The sequence below is a fragment of the Aedes albopictus genome, chromosome 1 (assembly GCF_035046485.1).
Source record: "Aedes albopictus strain Foshan chromosome 1, AalbF5, whole genome shotgun sequence".
Lineage (NCBI taxonomy): Eukaryota > Metazoa > Arthropoda > Insecta > Diptera > Culicidae > Aedes > Aedes albopictus.
The window spans coordinates 170,398,409-170,424,511 of NC_085136.1; the positions used below are offsets into that span (position 1 = coordinate 170,398,409).

Genomic DNA, 26,103 nt, shown 5'->3' on the forward strand with positions numbered 1-26,103 from the left:
TACAAAATATATTGAAAATCATCGTCACAAAATCGTAATTACGCTGCCGATCATTCTTTCTACAAGGCACCACTAGATGGCTATAGCGAGAAAACGTCAAACATGACCAAAAACGATGCCAGCGCCGCGAATGGTCAGGAAACGTTCAAAAATTACGTCCAACATTTGTGGGAAGGGGGGGGGTTCTATGAAAGTGTGACAGTACGTGTATTAGGTATAGGAAAATAGCGTGACAGAGGGAGGAGGGGGTCTAGAAATCCCGAAAAACTATGGACGTAATAAATGAATCTTCCCTGACCAACTGCTGAATATTTGAATCCACCGTTAAAAAGCTATCGATGGAAAGCGAATAGAGTGTGACGTCTGTTTCTCTGTGACATTACTTTTGTCTCCCGTTGAAATTCCTCTTCCGACAACACACTCAAACCAAACAAACCAGCACTCAGCAGTGCACATTGATCTACATATACCTTGGTCAATGATTCGAATGAAAACTTCTGCGAAACTGCACCATTTTTATTAGCAGTCCTTTTGTTTAAAATTTGTGCATACATTATTTTGATGCAGTCGGTTTATTGACACAAAATGCATAAAAACATTTTAAAATCTGATGTATACCGAACCATTTTTGCCTAGTGTTTTATTTACATTTTTTGACAATCCTCTCTTGTCTTCCCTTGCACCCTTGCTTGTACCTCTCTTATCGAGAGACAATCACGGTAATGTGGAGTGAAATCAATTACAACAACAGCAATACATGAACAGAAGCAAATATGCGCGTTCCAGTCTAGAAGACTACGTTTGAAATTATATCAGTTTTCCGTGCACAAGCAATCGCAGCGTATTTTGAGCAGGTCAGACAGCTTTATTAAAGATTTTTTTAACTCAACTACCGTGCTCATCGATCATTCTGGCGAGGGAAGGAGGGGTTAAATGAGTGGTTGACCGCCATACTGGCTGCCATTTTGGAACTCCTGCAACTATGTGTACGTCCATTGATGCATGGACATTGGCTTTATCTCTGGAAAGGGGGGCTCCCATACAATTGAATTTGATGAGGACTTTCTTAAGGAGCTGTATGTCAAAAAACAAAGTAGGCAGGCAGTACTGAGTACAACGTTTGCTGGGACAGCAAGTTTAATATAAAAGAAATTAAATTTAACTCAGCGATCAAGTTGATCAATATGCAATACATAATACGTTTGATAGAATATTTCTTAAATTACTTCAATTTCGCGGGCCAATTAGGATCATGCTTATTACAATCAACCTGATAAAATTTTCATCTAAATCGAAGACCCTTCGATTCTTTCGATAAAATCATACATATAAATGTACCTATATATATATATATATATATATATATATATATATATATATATATATATATATATATATATATATATATATATATATATATATATATATATATATATATATATATATATATATATATATATATATATATATATATATATATATATATATATATATATATATATATATATATATATATATATATATATATATATATATATATATATATATATATATATATACGAATAGACGATTGAAATTAATTGTATCTAATCCAATTAATTTTAATCTGCTAAATCCGAAGTATTTTTTCAGTATCCAGGGTACCAATTATCACCATAGAGGTTCCCTATTTGAAAGTAGGTCAAAGCTTTGCTATGAAAGTTTTAGTAGCAAGAAAAATTTCACATGACCACTAAAGGGTGTTCCGGCCCAAGTTGCACCAAGCAAAATAAGGTAGGGGTGGTGGGGGTAAAGTGGACAACCTAAGCATTTTGGTCGTTTCCAGTGGAAATACGGCAAAATCCATCGGCTTCTACGAGTAACATGGAAGATAATGATATATTCTAGAAATCTTGTAAATGGATTGCATTTAAAAAATATTGTTTTCATTGATTATTTTCTTCACCAAAACGTGCATAGAAATAGCGTGAAAAAAATCGGTGGGGGTAAAATGGGCAATCGATGAGGTAAAATGAACAAGTCGTTAAAAGTTATATAACAACGTATTATTTCTATGTTTTTAAATACAAACTATCAAATTTCATACGATACCTTTATTTTGTTGTTTTCAAACTTTTAATACAAACTTTGAAACACACTTAAATAATTATTGTTTAGATAAAAATTATATTTTGTTGATATAAAATATTTTTTTTTAACGTTTTACTCCAACTATTTCACGATAAAGACTGCAGTGCTTTAATATGCGCAGTTCCCTTACAACACCGCATTCAAGAACCCCACATAGAAGAACTCAGCACCTAAAATAATTAAATTAATCCAAATAATTGACCGTAAACATATGTTTCTGCATATGAAACGCCTCATCAAGTAAACCGATCAGAAATCATGTACCTGCTTACAATGTACCTCGGTTGCATTCGATACATATGTATAACCCACTCAAGTTGAATTATCAGTTAGTTTCCACTCACCTTGTTGATAGATCCCAAGAGGAAGAGCATCCCAATTAGCAATGAAGTAGCTTTCAGCGCGTTCAATTGCCACGGCGGGCTCATGTAACCGTAGTTTGGGTTCCCCATCATCCTCTCCAGCACCGCTTGGAGCGCTATTTAATTCAGTTTACACTCCCTCCTGCTTTCTTAAACTATCAAATTAAATTTCTCTTTTCTGGCACTCTGCACTCACAATTTACTTTTCTTCTGGCTCCAAATCATCCCACACACATTCATCACTTATCAACTTTTTGGTATGAACACGATTAGATCGGGTGTCACGTGCCCCACTTGGATTTTCACATGTTGATTGTCATAGGGTCGCAGGACACTGTGGATGAGAGAAATAAGAAAGAAAATTAGGGAAAAAAATCAGATCCATCCTACAATTAAGCTTAATTGACCTTCATTGGTAAATCTCTGGGCAGGCGAGCGCTTCATCAAGTGTTCTCTACAATTATATTGAAAAATAACCGTGAGTGTCGATCGGAGGCGTGAAGAAGTGCTTATAGGTGGAACGCGCCAAGCCGATCGGACGATCAATTGGGGATTCCATTCTATTCCGTTCACCTCCGCGAACCATGATAGCGACTGTGGTGCGTGGCAAAGCCGGGCGGCTTCTTAGATTGTTTGCTATGGTTTCACGCGTCAACGATATTTTGCACCACTGAGCGTCCTGGTTTGGAGAGGTCAGCGTGTCGGTCAACTTGAAGATTAACAGAAAGTCAGGGCCGGCCGGAGGAAGTGTGCTCTAAAATGTCCTACTTTTGTGCGCCAATTCCGACAGACTATGTTTCAAATAAATGGATGATTATAACATCTAAATCGTGCATGGCGATCTGACGTGGTCTCGTTGCGGTTGCTAAACAACGTTGACTAGCCGGGTTGCCGTGCATCCTTTGTGAGCAAAGTGCTGGGCGCGAACAGGATACAATGCGTTTAAGTATAAAGGCAAAGGTATACAAAAAGGGTAATCTGACTGTATAGTGTATGCAATAATTCAAGCCTAACTTTACCAAACACCGTATGTAACATATGTAAACAAAAAAGAGATTTTCTCATGAGGCGCTGAATTTTGTTAAAGACATCATGTATCACTCACCTTTGGGGGTAATTTGTGAAAAAATAACCGGATTTTCACGATTCGGAAATGCTTAATGTATGAGTTGCTATGGGAACAGCGAACTTCCCTTTCGTTTTTCTCCGTCCGTGAATTTTGTTAGATACGGTGTTTGGTAAATACAGGCTTGAATTGACAAAGCATCATGTTGCTGTGCATCCGGAAAATATTGTTTCGATGGCAACCTAGACCATTCAACGAAAACTTTACTCCAATTAGAGCGGAAATCCGAGGATTAGGAAACGCTTTAACAGATGACACTGCTATCTGCACGGCCACGAAGCCTACAGTACCAGTAGGTATGCAGAATATGATTGGATGATTGATGGTTGTGTCAATCTTATTCAATATCTGCCGATTGCACCGGCTCTGGAATAAGTAACGCACAAACAACAAACACTTTGCTCCTTTGCTTTTACTTCTGCTTCGCATTGAGTTCTCCAAATTTTATCTCACGAAACCTAATGCAAGCCTATCCATATACGTGAGAACAAAAGATGTTTACAAAGTTCTTACAGATAGATTCCCGACTAGGCGATCATAACAAAATTATATCATAATATGTTATTATGTTACACAGATTTTTTCTAACATAGGCAGTTATAATTTAGATGCAGGATGTTGTTAAAATAACAAAAATTCTAACTGAAAATCATAAGGGTTCTAACAAAAGTGTATCAGAGTTTGTTACAAATACATCAAAAATATATCAAGCCCTGTTCTAAGTTTTTGATAAAATATATCAAAATTATAATACAGTTTGATATTTTCAATTAGGGTAAAAACTAAATTTTTATACTCATTTTTGGGTAATTATTTTAAGTGTGTTATTCTATTTTTAGAAAATAATAGGTCACATAAAAAAAAACTTTCGATTTCAAAACTTACAAACCCGGACGGGATTTGAACCAATAATCCTGCCATTGTTAATTTTCAGTCGCCTTTGCCAATGAGGCTATCACAGCACCTGAAGTGAGTGGCGAAAGAAGCTTTACTGGTTCTACGTATTGCAAGTTTCACTATTCCCCCATCTCTTGTTTGTCAGTCGCAGAACAAAAATAGACAGAGATTTGAATGCAAGATCAAACAATGAACCTCTCTCCCTTACCAACAGCGCTATCGCGGTGCGCAGACATGCGCACTGAATTACTAATATCAGTGGTGGCGTGCGCATGGCCCGTCGTCGTTTGTTGAACAAAGAGAACGACGAAAAAATAGCCAGTCGACTATTTATGATTGGGCTTCGTCATGGGGTGCCTTCTGGCGGCGTCAAAGTTGCTGTAGTCGTGATTACGGACGGAGATGATTTAATTTAGTTTTTTTTTTTCTTCGCGATGTGAGACCGACGATCATACACGTACCTACATGAGCGAAGGTAAAATGTGGCTTTGTTTTAATTGATCACAATTATATCATAGGCTGATATGATAACTTTTGCAGATGCTATTTGGTTTTATTCTAAGATTTAGATTATTTTTAGCAATGAAAAAGTTGACATAATGTCAAAGCAAATATGGTCGAATGATAACACTAGTTTACAAAATAAAACGAAAGTCGTGAACTTCTGTCAACGACCAAAATTTTTGAAGCATAATTTAGCACTGATTTCCAAACCGTGCTTCAAAAAATTTAAAGTAGAACAGTTTTTGAGTTTTGGCTTAATATCGAGTTTTACAACTTTTTAAAATATGGAATTTATAAAGAATTCAAATATTCTGCGTTTTGTTCAACCAATTTCAAATCTTTTTCCATAAATTAAAAGCTGAATATAATACCATTCGATCATCTGAATACAGATTTTGCGTCAGATTGATGAAATACATAATATTGGCGAGTTTTGGGGACAATCTCCTTAAATTTTAGCAAATTTTTCAAAAATATATGAAGAAATGTATTTTTTCAATAAGAAAAAAACAATTTAAAAATTCTTTCTCAACGTTTAATTGACATATCATATGTAGGCGAGTTACAGTAAAAAATTCAGCTGAATCAGAGCATTGATCACGTAGAATAAGATGTGTGAAGTGAGCGACTTTGCTTAAAAATAGAACAAAAATCGATTTCAAATCATCAACCTTGTATGGAAAGTCGAAAAAATTTCCGCTCTACTGTAATTTTTTTCCTTCGCGTTTTTGAACTCAGGGCATGATGCTACACCAAAAACGATCATTAGCTTACCGAGTTCAAAAATGCTGTAAACTAGTGTAATAGGTCGTAATAAAAAAAAGTTTCAATAGAGAAATGCAGTGATCAATTGAGCAGAATTATCATTCACATTTGTAATGTTTAGGATTATTTAGTACCGTATTTTCTATCTTCACGCTCAATAACATCCATTACTTCTTAATACATAGTCTGTTCGGTACTTTTTGACGTTATAATTAGAAGTTAGAATATCAGTACTGTTCATATGACATACAAATACAACTATCTTTACTCAATTTTGAGATTTAAAAAAACTCATGTTTAGGTTTCTTCTTTTTTCCGTGTAGATATTTCACGCTTTGAAGCTACAAATTCTAGTTAATCTAAAAGCTTAAAAGTTAGTCTAAAAGAATTGGGAATCGTTATCTTTTTTTTTATGACATTTTACGTGTCAAAATTGAGAATCGTGGAAAAGTGTTAGGAATTTGCACCGTAACGGGACTGGGATATAAAATGAAGGAAAAACTTGGATTAAACATATCAGTAGCTATGATACTATATTCACCCAAAAAATGAATTTGAAGCATTGAGTAAAATAATAAATACGAAAGAGTCTGATAAAATTTGTAGAAGGTGTAATGCCTTTATTTTTTACTCAATATGATGTCAGTCAATAAAGTTAAGAAGATCAATTAAGTAATAGTTATTGCTGTGGGCATTCGAAATGCAAATATCAAATACGGGAATACCAAAAGATGTGAAAACTTGAACAAACTTAATAGGAGTTCCCATTAAGGTGAAACGGGACTCCGTGTTATTTTTCCTATCTTGCCTCTCTTTCTAACAATTTGCCTCGCGATTTTGAAGATGGTAATCTCGAGTTCTATTGCACTGAAGCTGCTGAAAACCAATCAGCATATGCACTGCAAGTGAGCATACACAATGATAGGTTTTTGTTGCAAAATATGAAGTAGAATCTGAGATTACCATCTTAGTAGCCACAGAGCAATGGCGGGTATTTCCTCGACCGTCCCGTCCGCCCTTAACGAAACATCTGCTACTATATAGTACAATTCGTAATACTAACAAATCCACAAACCAGCAGCGCCTTGAAGGCCGTTATGCGATATCATTACAGCTAGAAGCTGTACTAAAGAAACTGTTTGTATACCAACAAGGCTTGTCGGATGTAAACATTATTGTCAAATCTAACTTGAAGCGGGATATATATGTAGATAATACACAAATACTGTAAAATTATTTGGGTTGCTTTTATAGCACTTAAATCTAATTCCGGAAGATTTGCCGGAAGATGTGCAAATCGAATAAGAGTCCCAGCCAATAAACCTTTGCTACTATACAGTACGTGTTCATTGATTTTAAAGTAATAATTACGGAACATGTTTCCCGAGAGACCATGTCTTTTCAATACGCTAACTCCAACTCCGATATTAGAATAGAGGGGGTTAGAAACAAAGGGATGTAAGTGACAAAAAACCCACTTTTGAGTAAATGAGGTTTGAAGTTTTTCATTAATTTTTCCATCCCATACAAAATGTATGGAGTTTCAAAAATAAACTGAAATTTCTCTGATATATTGTAATTTTTCAAATCATCATAAAAATAATCTTAAAAAAGTTCCTGAGAGCTTGAAATCTGAAGTTTTTTTTATATGCTCAGCTCAAAATGGTCACTTACACCCCTTTGCATCTGGGCCGCTCAATAGTATAAGGACATGTTCCAGAAAATATGTACTATTGGTAATACCGCATGACCCAACCGTTCTATTCGCATTATCAATAATAAAAATAGTTTCTTATTTTAACGAGTCGAAGTTCACTTAAATCGGTTCAAAGTTTGAAAAAATAAGAGTACGTTTTAGTTTTGAGAGTACTCGGATACGCTTCCGGCATTTAGCGCAGTAAAAAAAACAAACAAAAAACGAATACATAATATTTTTATTTTTATTTTTTGTAATGCATTTAAAAATTAAAATTATTTCATATTCTGATATAATTGTGTTATTTTTCCAACAAATCATTTTATTCAGTTGTAAAAATAACAAAGTTTTAACAGAGTTTGTTTTAAATTATTTATAACAAAATTAGTTACAAAAGATTATAATATATTTTGTTATAATTTAGTTCGAAAAAGTAATAAACAGCCCATGTCATAACAAAATTATAACATAATTTGTTAGTCATATCACAATGAGATAAAATTATGATATATTCTTGTTATGATCCTCTAGTCGGGTTAACACGGGAAATCTGAACACAAACCACTACCACATAGGAATTTGGATTGGTCAATAGTAATCATCCCCAATGTTATTATTCCTCTAAGTTTAAACTGACCTGACGTGCCAGACAATGGACTTTCTGTCTGTGCTACTTTGGACTTTTGAGAGTCTCAAAGGTATCCCACAGACGACCGGCATTGGTGATTGCTTGCAATCGCCGAAAAACGACGCAATGCGAAGAAGAGAGTAAAATATAAAACGTTACAATTTTACTGCCCCAGGTGTTGGATGCAAACTGGGTACCTATGTGTACCCATTTTAATTCAAATTAGGGTGAAAGATCGTGCTGACCCTCGCTCAAACGACAGATGAGCCATTGTTCGTGCAAAAGTGGTGTACCCAAATAAATATATAAATGCACGTTTCTGTTTTTTGTTGGAATGCAGTGTGGCAATAATCTGGATTGCACATTTGATTTCACTTGTCTTTCTCTATAAAGCCTTACCACACCATCAGAGATTTCAACGGTTGAATATACGCGAACTGACTACACCCGATTCTTTTTTTATTGCACGGGTCTCGTTTTTTGCAATAACTCAGTCAATTTCGAACTGATTCTCATGAAATTTTATATACATGTAGGCACGACTAGTATTCAGCATATGATCACATAACTGTCCCATATGAATAGGAAACCTATCAAATATGGGACTGATATGCGATCATAGGCAGTACTATCCGTGTACGAAAAATCAAGTCAATTGGTTCAAAATTGACTGAGTTACAGCAAAACAAGAATCGGGTGTATAGTGAAATCACAGCTTCAGCCTACATTTTGGCACTCTTTGAAATTTTTGGGGTTAATTTTATTTTAAGCAACTCGGCACTATAAGTCTATATTTAAACTTGCCGTTTTGGTACCGAAACGACTTACTTTTTTGCACTAAACAATTGCATTATGGTTTGTAATGCAACTCATTTCGGTTGCAATATGAATCAAAATGCAATTGTTTGATCAACAACTCGAGTTTCCACCTTGGTTTTCAGATTTCCACGCTTGATAAATGATGACGGTTATAACACTGCTTGCTTGATCCAATATGAATATTTTGTCATTGCAAAAATGTTTGCAAAACTCGATTTTTACAGCACTCGTCATAATTATCCAACTCGGCATGCCTCGTTCGATAAATTTACGACTCGTGCTGTCAAAACCTGCATTTTGCAACTTGTTCACTAAATAACTTTAAATAGACTATTATAGACCTACTTACTGTTCACCACAGGGTAAAAAAAATATTCTCTTGGTTAATATGTTTTCCAGTCTAATTGACTTACACAGCAATGCAAACTGGCCAAGTAATGAATACGTGACTTTGTAAAGCTCCGTATTTTATTTCATTGATAGAGTTACAGTAGCTCAGCGAAGCCCAATACCAGGAAACTCTTAGCATGTCCGCAATAGATATCTGCTAAGCATGTGCTTGAAGGATAAGCAACGATGACAAAAAGTTTACGGTAACAGAAGAAGAAATTTGTTCTCCGCATTTTTGTTGATAGTGCGAAGCTCTATACGTGCTACTTGATTGGACCATAAAATTGTGATGCTCAATGTTTTCTCACACTACTTTCCGACATTGTTTCGTTAAAGGCTAACACAGCTTCATGTTCTACATGTCAGAAACAACCAAGAACAACGCAAAACTAGTGTTTGATAATTTGTTCTCAACCCCTTTACGATGACCACCGTGCAGCGATCAAACATTCGTTCAACTATACATAAAGAATACTAATCAGTGACTTGCCGTCGAAGCAACTCTTCAGCCCACAGCTAATTATAATATGTACCTAGTCAGCAGCGTTATGTTATGCTTCGTTGCCCAAAAACTCACAGAAGAAAAGCAAGTGCTCAAGATCCCACCTCGAGTTGCTTTCGTCGGTATAGGCGTAAGTCGCTAATGAATGACGGCATGGAATCATATATCGGTTCATACACCCGGCGAACAACCCAACTCGCAACAGAACAGATTCACTTTCATTTTCAATTGGAGTTGTATTTCCAACTCTCATGGACTATTCAATACTATTGAGCTGGTTCCAGATCGAAAACTCGATCTCAGCAACCCAATTGATTACAATCGTGAACTTTATTGTTCTGATCTAGGTTGGCTCTGGTGATGATCAACAAAAACTGGTGTTCAGTGTATCTCCACGCTTGCTGCGTCGCACAGTAGTGATGTAATATATTTATCAAAACAAAACAAAAAAAAAACGGTCTTCTGCTCTCTGTGCCACACATAGCTTTCGTCATTTCGCCATACATGGGGGTCAGTTTTCTGTTTCATGAGCTCGCCGCTACCGCCGCTGCCATATGTCTGCAACACCAAGCCGATATATCGCTGCTCTCTGAATCGCTCCTATCTAGGGCTTTTGAAGGTTTCGTTCGACGACATCGCGAGGTAGCCTGATGGCGACCAACAACAGCGCACTGCGTGGATGAATGTTGGATGATCGAGTTGGTGGTAATTTGGACCACAGACAGATGCACCGAACATAGCTATGGGATAAAAACCAAAGTAATTACGCGGCTAAATTTGGAATGAACTCGTGTAAACAACAAACATGTGAGATATAATTAAGTGTTAAATCTATTTTTACATATGACTGACACTTATGGATTCTAAAACTACAAAACCGATCGAAATAAAATTTTATATATTGTGGATTTAGCACCAAATTGGTATCAGAAGTAACTTCATTGACTTCCGCTGTCTTTCCTATGCGTTAAACATAACGTCGGAAGTAGTGCGCTGTATAGTAAATCTGATGCTCTATACAGCGCACTACTTCCGACGTTATGTTTAACGCATAGGAAAGGCAGCGGAAGTCAATGAAGACACCAATTTAGTGCTAAATGCACAATACAGGGGTTTTTGTGGCCGGTGTCTAAAAATCCTGTCATCTCTGGAAGGGGAGGGGGGTTCATACAAATTAATTGGCGGGGGACTTTTCTATGGAGCTGTATACTATAAAACGCAACATGCATGTTTACCGGAACAGCTAGTCACAAAAAAAGCAAACTATACAGATTAACTAATGGAAATTTAGCAGGTTTAATCAAAATAAAAAAGTCAGACATTGAAATATTCAAAATTTCATTCGTAATTTCCAAAGTTGATTTTTCTTTTAATTTTTTTGTATTTGTGCATTTTAACTAAAGCTAATTGTTCACACTCAAAAGTTGAATTACTAATCATATCACTAACCGAAAAATCAACCAACCGATTTTTTTATTAAATATTTTGTGAGCGAATTTATCATGGATTAAGACAGTGGGATTAGCAAAATTGTCCAAATTTCTTATTAAAATTTAATTAGTATTAGAATATGCCTGTTTGTCTATGATTCCCATATGTATTTCTACATCGCCTGTGCAGGCAACTGTGGAACGATGTATTATCGCACAGGTACTAGCGTCGGTCCCATGCATTACCATCGCTGATGATCATCGAACCAATCTGCAGCGTACACGCGCAGTGTTGCTGATAATTGGCATGAGTGATCTAACAAAAATGTCATACATAGCAAGGTACTTGCACACACTTCTCGCAACTAATACATTCATCCGAATTTTGTTTGTTGGTGCAATTTTAATCTCTCGCTGCATGAGTTTAAATTTAAACACATTCCATGCATATATTTTGCAGTTGATGTTTGAACTGGACCAAGCTTATTTTATTTGTGGTCTGCATTTCATCTATCTGGGATCCTTACTGACGGTCGACAATAATGACATGACCTTCGTGGAATACGAAGACGCATCATCAATGGAAGTCGTTCTTCTTCGTTTTTGGCTCGACGTTCCAACTGGAACTTGGCATGCCTCACTTCAACTTAGTGTTCTTTGAGCACTTCCACAGTACTATGCCCAGGGAAGTCGTGAAAAGCTTCCGACTGGAACGGGAATCGAACACGCCGTCTCCGGATTGGCGATCCAAAACCTTATCCACAAGGCTAACAGGCGACCCCTGTGGCTAACAGGAGGAAGTCGTGTCTACTACGAACGAAATTGTGGTCAAAAAAGATTCGTCCCCACACCAAATGCACCATGATCAGGAAGCTAATAAGATTTGTGGTCCTCTACGGACACGAAGCATGAACCATGATTGAGGAGGATCTGCAAGCACTCGTAGTTTCCGTACGACGCGTTCTATGGACGATCTTCGGCTGTGTTCAGGGGAATCGCTCGCTCCTTGGCCCAGGAAAGAGGGATTAGACCAGTGGACAGTAGTATGGTACACGCTTGTATGGAAAAAATAAATCCTCGCTCCAGTCGACTTTTTAGATTCCATTCAGGTCCCATATGAACTGTGCAAAATTTCAGCGCAATCGGTGAAACTATAATTTAGCGCAAGCGGTTCAAAGTTTTCATACGATTTACTATGGGAAAAGTTACACTTTCAGATAAAAAATCCCAGAGATCGTCCCTTGTCTCCTTAATTCAAATCGATCAATGTTTCTTGTAGAAAAATCAATTATGAAACTTTCCTTCGAAGACAGCAAAACAATTGGATGCTTGTGGAAAAAGTTATTGATTTATTACCGATTAGTGATCCAACGAACGGCTTTTTGTTTTATCAGCAGCACTGCTGCTGCCGTTGTTGCATGGGGTGGCGGGAGGCATCACCACCCCCAGAAACAGCAGCAGCCAAGGCAGCATCTACAGTGCTGCTAATAAAACAAAACAAAAAGCCGTTCGTTGGATCACTAATCGGTAATAAATCAATAACTTTTTCCACAAGCATCCAATTGTTTTGAGGTCTTCGAAGGAAAGTTTCATAAATGATTTTTCTACAAGAAGCGTTGATCGATTTGAATTAAGGAGACAAGGGGCGACCTCTGGGATTTTTTGTTTGAAAGTGTTACTTTTCCCATAGTAAATCCTATGTAAACTTTGAACCGCTTGCGCTAAATTATAGTTTCACCGATTGCGCTGAAATTTTGTACAGTTCATATGGGACCTAAATGGGATCTAAAAAGTCGACTGGAGCGAGGATTTAATATTTGTCCCATACTAGTGGACAGGCAAAAGTAGCGGCAGTTCACGGGACCCAGAAGAAGAAGATAAATGAGGCGAATAAAATAGGATTAGAAGAATAAGAAAGTGGGAGGCGTCGTCCGGCGTTGAGGGCGTTTTAAAACTAGATATTAAGCTAAAACTTAAAAACTGCTCTACTGTAAACTTTTTGAAGCACGGATTCGAAATCAGCACTAAATTGTACTTCAATTCGTTGACAGAAGTTCACGACTTTCATTTTATTTTGTAAACTAGTGTAATCAATGTAATCACGATTCCTATATATACGATTACCTCGTTTTGATGTAATATCTTTTGTTCTTATGTGTACATCGTCCTGTGTAATATTCATGCAACCGACGTTTTAATCGGGCTGCAGCAGTACAGATGTAATATTACACAACAGTTTTTTCTGTGTATAGAATTTCAACGAAAATTTTAGACACTAGACAATTCAAAATCCTGGCAATTTTTCAAGAATGTTGCCATTATAATTTCAAAATTGGTTTTAAAGTAATGATTTTATCCTTTGAGTTGAGTAGCCGTCGCGAACTAAAAACAAGTTATTTAATAAAAATAATATAATAGATAACTGTCTAACTGTCATGAAGTAGAATCACATCAATATTTGTTACACTGATGAATCTTTTTTTTTTTCTTAAATCAATATTGTCCACGTGGACATTTGACAAACCCCCACCCCTCTCTCCGTGGACAAGCGTGGACTTTTCTCAGACCCCTCTAAATTGTCCACGTGGTATATGGACGGCCCCTTATGTCAAATTTTATTAGGAATCGGAGCAGTTCTACAGTCATTGTTTAAAAGGGCTATTATTGGTTAAAAAATCAACCATTTTGATGCATGCAATCAAAAGTTATACATTAGTTTCCGTGGCGCAATTTGATTCAGTACATCCTTTACAATAATATTCATGGATAAGGACAGGAACATCATGTGATTGATTGAAAAGTGAAAGCAGCACATCGACAAACATCCGAATGGCTCAGAGAACGTTGGCTCGGAGGACCAAAGCAGCAGAAGACATGGATGCGCCAGCACGGGAAGGTCCTCTATCACCCCTTAAAAAGTTTGCACTCACGAACCCAACACCCTGTATAGATTTACCTCCTCCTACTGGATTACTATTGATTTCCGAACTTCCGCTTCATAATTGCTGCAAAGTAGTGATTTGGAATTTCGGCAAGGAGCGTCCAACATAGCTCTCGCCCTCACAAGTTCCTAACTCATGCTTCCACGGGTCAATAGATGACCAATCATCGTAATCTAAGAGATCCTGGTAGGTGCGATTGATCGTGTACCAAATCGTGGGTTGCTGTGGCAGCCCATTACCATGGAGCATCTAAATGATATCGAACTGGCTGATGACGTTGCTTTCTTAGCTCAACGGTGCTCTGATTTGCAGAGCAAAGCCTTCAGTACACGCTTTGCCAAATGTGCAAATATTTCGCAATTTTGGCAACTTTATTTGTCGTGCCCGTGCGTGTAGTGACCAAATAAATTTTAAATGACATTGTTGTGCAAATATTTGCCTAACTTTGTCATGGCGAATATTTGCATACATGACAAATTAAACACTTTCAAAGTAAGTCAAAATAGCAAATATTTGGTCATGTTTGCAATTCCGATCAGTACTCGAGTGGCAAACATGTACAAATAAGAGTTTGCCAATTCTTTGTCACACGTGTACTGACTGGCATCCACGCACCAATGTGCAAACCATATCCTACCAACAATCCGACATTCGCATGAATTTGTCCAGACGCATTCGGTCTGACGTGGATACAAATGATTGCAATCATAACTTCCTTCCCCTTCCCCACATTGACCTGCAACCTGACGTGGCAGGCTCATACACTGAAGATGCCTGCTAGTGCCCAGCAGATATCTCATTGGGTCCTTGTGAGTGTAGCTGGTCTGGCGATACTGGAGTAGCATCCAGCGGCGGTCAATCAAGCCCAAGCTCTACAAATACGATTATCATAATATAACAATCAGACGAAATTCGCTGTTTTTCGAAACCTCGGATATCATGGGATCCTTTTTTTCTCACAAGTTTCTCAATGGTTTCAAAGTGTGCAGTTGCAAGAAATAGTGGAAATATTTTTTTGTCTGTATTAACGAGATTTTTAACCCTAGGCTAGTTCATCTCGGGACCCACGTTTTACTTCCCTTCCGAAGGAAGAACCCACATTTTGTGAGTATGTTGGGAGTGGGATTCGATCCCAGGTCCTCGGCGTGATAGTCAAGTGTTCCAACCACCACACCAGGTCCGCTCCACGTTTATAGTGAAAATAGAATCATACGCAACTATATATGTAATAGTTATTAAAGTGAAAATTGTTCAAAACAGTAAAAATATGGAAAACGATATGAACAAATTGGTTTTTGACTAGTGTGTAAATTGGCAGTTCACGGGACCCAGAAGAAGAAGATAAATGAGGCGAATAAAATAGGATTAGAAGAATAAGAAAGTGGGAGGCGTCGTCCGGCGTTGAGGGCGTTTGGAGTTTGTTGGAAAGAAGTTAGTAGGGGAAACTTGCAGAAGAGAAGGAAATAAAGAGGAGAAAGAATAAAAGTGTACCCGATACCAGGAATAGAGACAATGATCAAGCCCGAAATAACAAGTTGTCAAACAAAAGCGGGAAACATTTTAAACTGGGTATTTCTACATACGTTTAGTCAAGTTTTTCCATACTAACTTCAAGCTTGCTGAGCGCCCACAGTACTTAGGGGTAGGCGGGGCAATATGGACACCCTAAGGTTTTTGCCAACTTTACCTGGCAAGATGTCAAAAAAGTTTAGTTTTTTGATACATGTAGGGGTATTAGGGGCATAATGGACACCCTAAGCATATGAGCATGTTAGACCTGTATAACCGACAAAAACTTAACATATTATCAGTTGGCTTACAACTTTAACTTATTCCTTACGTATTTCAATCATTTACAGCTGGTAGAATGTCATTATTGTGAAGAAATAATGAATTGAAAACCGTGTGTTTTTTAGGGCTGGCCGGAAAGGTACGGGGCGAAATGGACACCCATCGGGGCATAATGGACACCCCTGCATGTTTTATGCTAATTCTTTAGTTACATTGACCAGTTAAGTAATTTGCCAACGGAAATCAATACCACAGATATAATACTCCATCTTAGACGAGTTTACATAACATCAAAGTTAATTAAATAAATTTTAGGCTAAAACAATCGGATTGATTTTTTTCAAACTCTCTAAAACGCCTAACAGTATGCAACGCGCGTACATCCATTCATAATTGCCAGTGTTCATTTTGCCCCGAATAGACTACAACACTGAAATTGCTATTTTGAGAAAGTTTTGATCAAAAATGTAATACTGCATCCATTGCTAAATCTGCGAATACATGTAGATAAGCTAAAAATTCACTTGTTTGTATGGTGGACACACTCAATCACTCGTAATACCTTATTTGCTGCTGCTTCGAAATTATAAGAAATTCACCATATGAAAAACATACTTCAATTTCAATGATATTTTGGTTATTTTAAAGGAATATAAATGGTACTTTTGATAAATAGAACAATGACTTGTTCCTTTACACTTATGCATTGAAAGTTTTACATAAACGTCAACGGTTTCGGCAAAAACAGGGGTGTCCATTTCGCCCCGGGTGTCCATTATGCCCCTAATCCCCCTATCCTTTTAAAGTCTATTTAGCATCTATTGCATAAGAATGTTCACGAAGAAAAATGATTTATCCACTTCAAAAAATGTTTTGAAAAATGTTAGTTTTTCATGACCGTCTTCAAGCATACGGGGCAGAATGGACACCCCCATGGGGCAATATGGACACCATGAGACTTTTACGAATTTCGTACATTATTTACACCTATAAAGTAATTTCATTACAAAACAACTATTATGGATGAATAATACGCCGAAGTAGTCCATTTTTGTTCAGTTAATTTAAATTTAGGCTGTTTTGGATAAAGCTTCGTTTTTGTCGGCATGTACAGCTGTGCCTAGAACAACTATTTTTCACTGTCGTTTTTCGACCAATTTGTTTCACCCTATGTCTACTATAGTGAACATTTAATCGAAAATATACTGAAATCGAAGAATTTGGTTGGTTTGTGATTTAGGTTATATTTTTCCCTTGTCGCTTCTTTCAAAAAGGTGAGTGTCCTTTTTGCCCCGGCAGCAGAAGATATTTTCAAACATGATTTTTGATATAATAAAGAAGAAAATATAAACATGTTAAGCATGCAGATGCTGCAAAACTACTTGCATGTGTTCTAGAAATATCAGGTTTTAATCGACCTGCAATAAATTAATCACTAAATCTTATTTTAGATGGTGTGAAAATTATAATTTCCATGTACAAAAAACGGAGGACGGAACTTTTTCATGTAAAGTCAAGTGTAATTTTAATTTCGAATGTTTATTTCCTGAAACTACGTTTTAGACAAATGGACTATATTCTCCATTCATTAAAAGTTCAAAAAAGTTCGCATATTTCAAAATATTGAGGGTGTCCATTCTGCCCCGGGTGTCCATAATGCCCCGCCTACCCCTAATCGATTTTGCTTATATTTTCACCGTTCGGTATTTTTTTTTACCGAAATCTCAACTGCTGAGCGTTCGGTAACGGGTTTTTACCGAAATTCTGTAAAAAAAAATACCAAATTTCGGTAAGATCTTATCGTTTATCTGTCAAACTCTAGGGAAGTTCAGTAAAAGTTGCAAGCATTACCGAATTTTTCCTGTAACACAAACTTAACGGTTGAGATTTCGGTAAAACATTACCGAAGTCGGTGTTTTATTTCAAAGCTTAGCTTCTGGGAATATGAAACAAGAGATTCAGCGAACAGGCTAGAATTGCCAAGGCTATAACTTTTCCACATGTGCCGGATCACTTTGCGGTTCCTAACAAAGTTTTTCGACACATTCTGGGCTAGACTTTCACGTCATCGATTATATGGTATACGGCAATTTTTCGCAACTTTCAAGAAAAATGATAAAAAGTATATATGCTTTCACCCGTCTATGATAGATAGAATGATGAGCACGATGATGTTGATGCGTGGCTGTTGTTCCTTTGCAGTTCGATTGGATGTACATTATGAATTATTGATCGCCGATATCCAATTATGCGGGTCCGTCAAACTATGAGCTCAGGTGTCAGGTGTCACCTGGCGGGGTTGAGAAAGCAACTGGCGAAAAATTGCAAGGGCCGGGGCTGGGATTGAACCCATGACCGACCATTCGCTTATGAAGCGAACGTGTGGCCACTACATCATGGCTCACGGCATCTTAAAACTATTATCTGATTAAATCTGATCAATTTTTAATTTTACCATACAACGATGACCCACCCCAAGAGAAATGTGTCAAAAATAAATGATTTTAAATTGAAGATCACGTCAATTTCTCTAGCACAAAAATTGTGGATGCAAAATAAAAATATTTTTTAGATTTTGCGCTTTATGGAGCACTTATTAATTACTTATTAATTACTTGCGAGCGGAAAAACGATTTGTTCTAGCGTCACCCTATGAAAACTATGGGAAAATGCTCCAAATTTGTCAAAACAATTTAAACGCTTTATCGTTTTTGTTTCAAATTTCTCATCAAAGTTGTCTAAAAACCATTTTTAAAGCTAAAAAACGCACATTTTTGTGGGCGGAGAATGTTGCTACGCCATTTCGTTCAGAAGAAATTGCTAATTTTCTTGAAAAAATAAGCACTTTTCAAGTATGTTTTATAACAACATTTCTTCTTTTGAATGTGGGCAAAAAATATTTTTTATGCTTGCCCCAACCCGTCATATCACAATTTCAAAAAGCTATGATTAAAAAAAAAACCTGTAACCTGTAACTATTGAACCAAAAGAGATAACGACCATCTCAGCGCACGAAACGACGCGTCTTCAAATGCTCTACCAGTGTTTCCCGGGCGACTTTGATGAAAAATTGAAATTGAATAGGTTAATGCCAGAAAATCAGTTTTTCTTGAACCACCCTAAGCTAATTCAGAAAAATACCTCTAGATCGATCAATTTTAAAGCTACATAAAAAGTGTCTTCAGCAAACTTGCTCAAAATCAATAGATCTACAACTTTTCCGAAGAATGTATATAGTTATTCATGCAAATAAAAAAAAGTTTGGTTTCCAACTTTTTTTTTTGAAAATATGGACCACCCTAATTTTTATGCACATTGGAAAGAGGGCCTTATTATTAGGGACAACTTTGTTGAAGGCCATATCTGTCTAAAAAAATCATTTGAAGGCGCTGAATGCATCCTTCCTCGTATTAATCTGGTTCGTGGACCATTGTGCACTGTGTTAATGCTCTACAGCGTGGAGAACCTTTTTGGAAGATTCTCCATAGTAATTCCCATATAAACCTATTTTGCTTTTGGGCCATCATTAAATCAGCACCGAAATGTCTGAAAATTTGACAGGGCTCTAGTTTTGCAAAAAGAATTGCAATGAACATATGGGAGCTTTGAATTTTTAACATATTTGAAGACTGAAATGCCCTATTGTACAGTGCTGGTGGAAGTACTGCTTAAGACGTACAATTTAAGAAGCACCTTCAAATGTTAGATCGTAAAATGGGGAAGCGATAGTTGGGACTTGGACGTAAATTAAGGTTTTAGTGCTGTTATAATTATTATTTAATAGCACCAAAAAATTGCTGATTAGACAAGTAATACCAACCAAAATTTTACCTTTTAACACGAGCGTCGGATTATTTCGCAGACTTCGACAAAATTTTTAGGGATATCCTTGGCTATAAATTTATATATCCCTTTCGTGACGAGCCAGCACAATTGTGCTGTTGAACGGTAACAGTTTCGCATATTTTTTTCATCTGTTTGGACTTTGTTTTATGTGATGTGAACAGTTTCAATAATAACTTATACTCAGTGCTGATAATTTCATTTCGTCATATCTAAATTCAACCACCTGCAGCTCATTTTAGAAGCTGATCCTGAGAATATAGTATGTACATGAAAAACTTGTGCGGCTAGACCAGTTCTGCGAGCAAGTCACGGAAAAAATGCTATTTTTCGAATATTTAAGGTAAATGTCACGGACTACCTTCGAAAAATGCCAATGATATTCACGGAAACTTAACTATTTTTGGCTACGCAGTCATAAAATGAACAAACGACGTTATTTATTTGCCCAACGTTTCGACACGGGGTTTGTGTCTTCCTCAGAGGGTAAATCTTTGTGTCGTTATTTGTCCTATGTTTCGTCTAACTATAACTGTCGGATCACGCTGTTTTTGGTACATGACTTTAAAATTTCTGATTTTTCTCGCACAACTTGTACTGGCAATGGCGCAAACTTTCGCCATTGCCAGTACAAGTTGTGCGAGAAAAATTAGAAATTTTAAAGTCATGTACCAAAAACAGCGTGATCCGACAGTTATAGTTAGACGAAACATAGGACAAATAACGACACAAAGATTTACCTCCTGAGGAAGACACAAACCCCGTGTCGAAACGTTGGGCAAATAAATAACGTCGGTTGTTCATTTTATGACTGCGTAGCCAAAAATAGTTAATTGTACCATACAGTCGATTCAATCCCAATTCACGGAAACTTTGCTCGGGTAATCTGTCAGTCCATTTCAATAAAGGAATTATTAACCAAAAAGAAAATCGAATAATAGAAATCGAGCATTGTAGATACACCCATATGAAACCATAGGATTTCATAAGATTATTCACATTTGAATTTGACATACATATAGTATTGGATAATTCAAGTATTATAGAAATATTTTAGATTCAAGTATTTTAGAACGTTGGTTATAAAAATAAAAATAAAAAATAAGTGAGTCAAGTCAAGTCAGATACTTGATTACTCAAAATATATTTACCATCGAGTGCGGAAGTAAGCAGAAATCGGAAATCAATAAACTCCTAGAAGAAACCTCAAGCAGAGCGTTGGTTGACGTCGGTCACTGAAAGACAACAAAAAAACTCAAGGTCTCCGTTTCGAATGCTCCGCGCACTCCATATGAAATGAATGCATTATTATTTGCACAAATATTTTAAACCTATTCACTCAACCGTGACGACTTTGCTGTGGTTCATTTGTACGTAATGCCATCCGCTTCCCCAAAATGGTAATACTTAGCCTCCAAACATGTTCCTTCGATCCACACGCCAAGAACAACGCCTACTCACATCCAGTAAATAAAGTGACAAATGTAAAAGCGAATCCGAGAAGTTGAACTTGAGCGCTGTAAATTTATGCCGTCAGAAGCCACAGTATTCTTCCGATATGACACCTCCGCACAGAGCTGCTGGAATATGTTTCACCATCCCCTCATACAATAACAAAGCCTTATCACACCAACTTTCAAGTCGTTGATCACTAAAATCTGCTGAATTGGTTGAAGATCTTTTCCCAGCCTGCCGAGATTCACCAGAAATGAGCACAGAATTATAGATTTTGTGGGCTTCACCTAAATTCCAACCTTGTCGACACAACACCACCACCAAGTTGCGTTTTTGCCTTTTGTGCTGATGTCAACTCTCACTAAAACTCGCGCGCGCTCGCGGTCTTCACACTTTTGCCACTCCGCGTCCGACGATCGCGACCACCTGAAACAAACTGAGCAGTTTAGTGGAATGCGCGATGACAGCGCCAACGTGAGAAGAGAGTTAAAACCTCTACATAAAACAACAAAATAAACCCAGTCGCGATCAGCGTAGTCTTTGGTGTTGCACTCCCCCCGCGCGATCACGCTTTTAGTCACCATTGGTAGCAGCATGGCGGTGCTCTCCGTTACCAAGCGAAAAGAAATGCTATGAAAGCTCATGATGCAGGAGCTTCAGTGCATCGAAAGCTCAACAACATCTAGATATGAAAAAGAACATTGGCTGGTGGGGAGATTTGAATGCTATTAATGACTGGACCTTATAATTTCTATTCTATATACGATTGCGTGACTGATCTATCAATCTTTAAACATGTGAAATTGAGAACTGAGAAAATTTTGCCGATTATGCGTCGATGTTAGTAAAGATTTAAAATCACGTGCGTAAAGTTGTAACATATAAATCACGTTGTCTAAGAGTTCTGATTTATGCTAATGATATGAAATTATGGAACATGGAAATATCGAACAAGGCAGATTTAATAGAATTTTAACGCGAGGTTGATGCATTTGTCTAAAAAGCCTGCATGGTATAAATCTGAGAGTATAAATGCTGGGTATTGAACCAAACCAAGACAAACCAAAGTAAGAGATTTAGGAGTATTACTGCCCAAGTAACCATTAAGCCGTAAAAATAGCATTAAGTCAGCTCTATAGTCGAATATAGAACATGATTAACAGAGCTAATAGGTTCTATATCCTCCAATAGAGCTGCTCAAAAGCCACTTTTGGCGTATTATTCGGCTGATATACGGCCTACTCCAACCCACCGTACCGAGTCTCTGAGAGAGATAGCTGTCAAAAGTGGGTCAAAAAAGAAAGAAAAAAATAAAATAAAATGACTTGTTTATCTTCTGTCTTTTTCTGGCATCTTATGCTTCTGTCGATTTTTTTTTGCTGCTCCATCCAGATTCCAGTCGATGTCCTCAAGGTCCTCTTAAGTCGATTCGCACCAAGCTTCCCATCTGCTCCACCAACGCATCAAGGATTTCGCTTTCTTAAACCCGTATTTAAAGCAGACGAATCTTCAACATCATGATGTTGTAATCTAATGCATTAGATTCCGTTCAGTAGCATCGGCCGAGGAAACAGTTTCATACGAAACCGAGTGAGAAGCTGATGGAAATTGAGAGATCACCATCGTTGCTTTGTCCGGAGACAAACATGATTATGTTCTAGTGGGGTTTGCGGGTTTGAGATAGAGGAGGCGAATCCGTAGCATGTAGAGGATAAATTTGAGCTGTATTTCGTTTTTTAACGAATAGACCATTTAGGAATCGCAATTCCAGCTTTTAGGGAAACAGCAACATACGTGGTCGATTGAATGCGGTGGTATTCGCTAAAAATTTTTGTTTTCTATCTTTTCCGCTGAACTTCATTCACAGTTTGTTTTGGTTGAAATCAGTTTCGATTGACACGATTGTCAGATAGTTTAAGCCGTTCAACAACACTGACAGCTCTCTTATTCGACTTGAAGGCACAGGGTTAACAAGCACTACAAGTTAGCGTTATATACCGATATACGGCCTATATTAGGGCTAACGATTGACAGGGCCTGTAAGCATTTGGAAACCTCTTACAGAGCTTGTTGGCACTGGAAAGCTGGTCAACGGCCTATATAACGCTTATAACAGTGCTTATTGGTTACCTGGGTGGACTCTATACAGCGGCCGTTTGCTCGTTGCAAAATGCTTACTTTGCAACGAGCGAATGCCATTCGCTAATTGCAACGTCACTTTGACACTAAAGTGCATCGAAATGCACTGACAGCATGACTGACAGCACGAATTTGACACATGCTTGCTTTTTAGTTGCAAAAACTTGTCAAATTTTGCAATTAGTGGACTGGGAACTAAAAAGCGTTGCAACGAGCGGGTTTGCAACGAGCGAACGGACGCTGTACTTTGATTTGTTGATCATTAGGGGGTGGGGATAAGACGGACCGGTGACTAGTTACACCACCTAATATCTGAAATTTGGCTTTCTTTAACGATGAACCACATCTTCTTATCAGTTGGTGTTTATTGCACCACCCTATGAGAGAATACAGTTGTCAAACGCGCAAAAAATAGCAATCATTTGTAGTAGACGTTCGATAACTGCAACATGTTTACATTTCAGTTAGCGAGCAAAATTCGATAACTGCACCGTCATATAGCCGTCAAGAATCCATCAATTGGCGTTAAATGAACGAAAAATTCATTCGATTGTTCATTTGGTCTAACTTGGCGCACCGTTTTGACGGATAGCGGTGCGATAACTACAAATTTGTTGCACTTACCGGACTTGCAGTTAAAAAGCATTGCAGTTAAATCGTTTGCACCGACCGAACGTCTACTGTACCTTCAACTCACATTGTGGTAGGATCTAACTTAACGGCAGTGGAAAATAAGCTTTTTAAACATTTAAATTCTAAGTTTTCGTATTTTATTTTGTGTTTTGCGATTGTTTCATAGTGTTTCGTTCCACACACATCGAAATTCATGTATATCCCTCTCATGACGTACCAGCGCAATTGTGCTGTTGAGCAATAACAGGTTTGCATATTTTTTCATCTGTTGAGTCCTTGTTTTATGTGATGCAAACTATTTTAGTAATTGATCTATTACTTATACTTATATGTGTGCAAACAAACTTATGTTTACGTTGCATGTGGGATTTACCCTAACAAGTTGAACAGAAAGTGGACAAAAACCGAAAAACATGAAAAAGTTTTATCTGTCGCATATTTTTTTTTTATTTCCGATTTATCTTAGGTAGTAAAAGTTTGAAATTGAAAGATAAAGAGAGTTCTTTTAAATGAGGAAAAATATTGTTGTTTTGTTGGGAAATCTACGAGTTCTGGAGAGCCAAAGTTGAGCCATTTGTACAGGGTGCGGCAGGAAAAAATGCGAAAATTTCAAGGCACTATTACACGCTAAATATGGGATATGTAAGACTATTTTTTCATGACAGTGTATCAGTCAATGTCTATATTCTAGCACTGAAAAATAAAAATGAACACATTTGATGATTAACATTATAGATAGTAGAGTAAACATAGATCCGCGGACATCGCTGAGTGAAATGTTTCAAGCGTGTGAATAGTATTTTTCAAGAGTGCGACGGTTGAATATGACGTCATGCGCTCCATGGGTGTTGTTGGAATTATGACGTCATGCTCGTTTGGATACAGATTTTGATAGTTCGTTTGGATTCAACGGATTCATCACCACGGATCTATGTTTACTCTACTATCTATAATTAACATGTGATAATGTAGGCCTAATAAGCGGATATCAATAAACTGCGCGCCCAATGGTCATTAAACAAAATGACTTTAACAGTAACAAAATTAGCTCAAATTCGATGAACAACCAAACCACACTGATCCAGAGCTATGTAGTTTCACATACCAGTTGAAATAAGTACATATATATGATGATATTGTAGAGAAAATCAAAAAAAGTGTTTTATCAGATGCGAAATTTAGCGACCTGTGCGATTTTCTTCGGTTTGAAAATTCTGGTTGTCTTCATCTTCAGGCGCCGCCCTGTAAAGGTTAGTGACCAAAATGGGAGATTTTTTAATTAACTTTTCAGAAAACTAGCCTATTATAGATCATGGAACGTTGAAACATAGATTGGTTAATGTCAAATGGACGAAAATGAGGTTTGAAGTTGAAAAACACTTTCGCATTTTTTCCTGCCGCATACTGTATGAAGATTTCACTTTTTTGTGCTCCGTCCCGAAAGGGATATCAAGATGTTCATTCAATCCGTATCGAATCTGTACAGCAACAATTTCTACTCTTTGCTCTGAGAGAGAAAACTAGGATGGGCGGGCATCGCTTATTTATTTTAAAACTCTTAAGGCCGGACGGGACGGTGGTTGAATCGCCCGCCATTGCTCTGTTGCTAGTAAGATGCAAATCTCAACTTCTACTTCATATTATTGACTAGAAATTTGATCGTTCATTTGCTCACTTGTGGTGCACAATCGACTAAACTTTCAGCTACGTCAGTGCAGTGGAAATTGATATTTGCTTCTTCAAAATCGCGAGGCAAATTGTTAGAAAGAGAGGGAAGATAGGAAAAATTACACGTCGTCCCGTGCGGCCTTAAGAAAAGAAGGGAGATTGTATGTATGTATGTTAGTGTGGGTCATCGGAACCGTTTTCTCAGATCAAAGCTTTTTGGTTCCGTTACGGGTCCTGAGTATCTGTGCAAAATTTGAGCACGATCGGTTGCGTCAACACTTTGCGCATTGCAATTGAAATTTGTATGGGATTTTGTATGGGAAAACATACTTTTCTGCATTTTTGTCATAAGTTGAAAAAGTTTGTCTGAAACTTTTCAACCG

General features: G+C 37.3%; 1 long non-coding RNA gene across 1 annotated transcript; it reads right to left on the bottom strand.

Moving 5' to 3' along the window:
• Window positions 1–1,639: 1,639 nt before the first annotated feature.
• LOC134285282 (uncharacterized) lies at window positions 1,640–21,826 on the bottom strand. The gene is made up of 2 exons (XR_009996264.1): window positions 21,568–21,826; window positions 1,640–2,826 (listed from the first exon to the last, which is right to left on the bottom strand). It is a non-coding gene; the product is annotated as an uncharacterized LOC134285282 (long non-coding RNA).
• Between the last annotated feature and the right edge of the window lie 4,277 nt (window positions 21,827–26,103).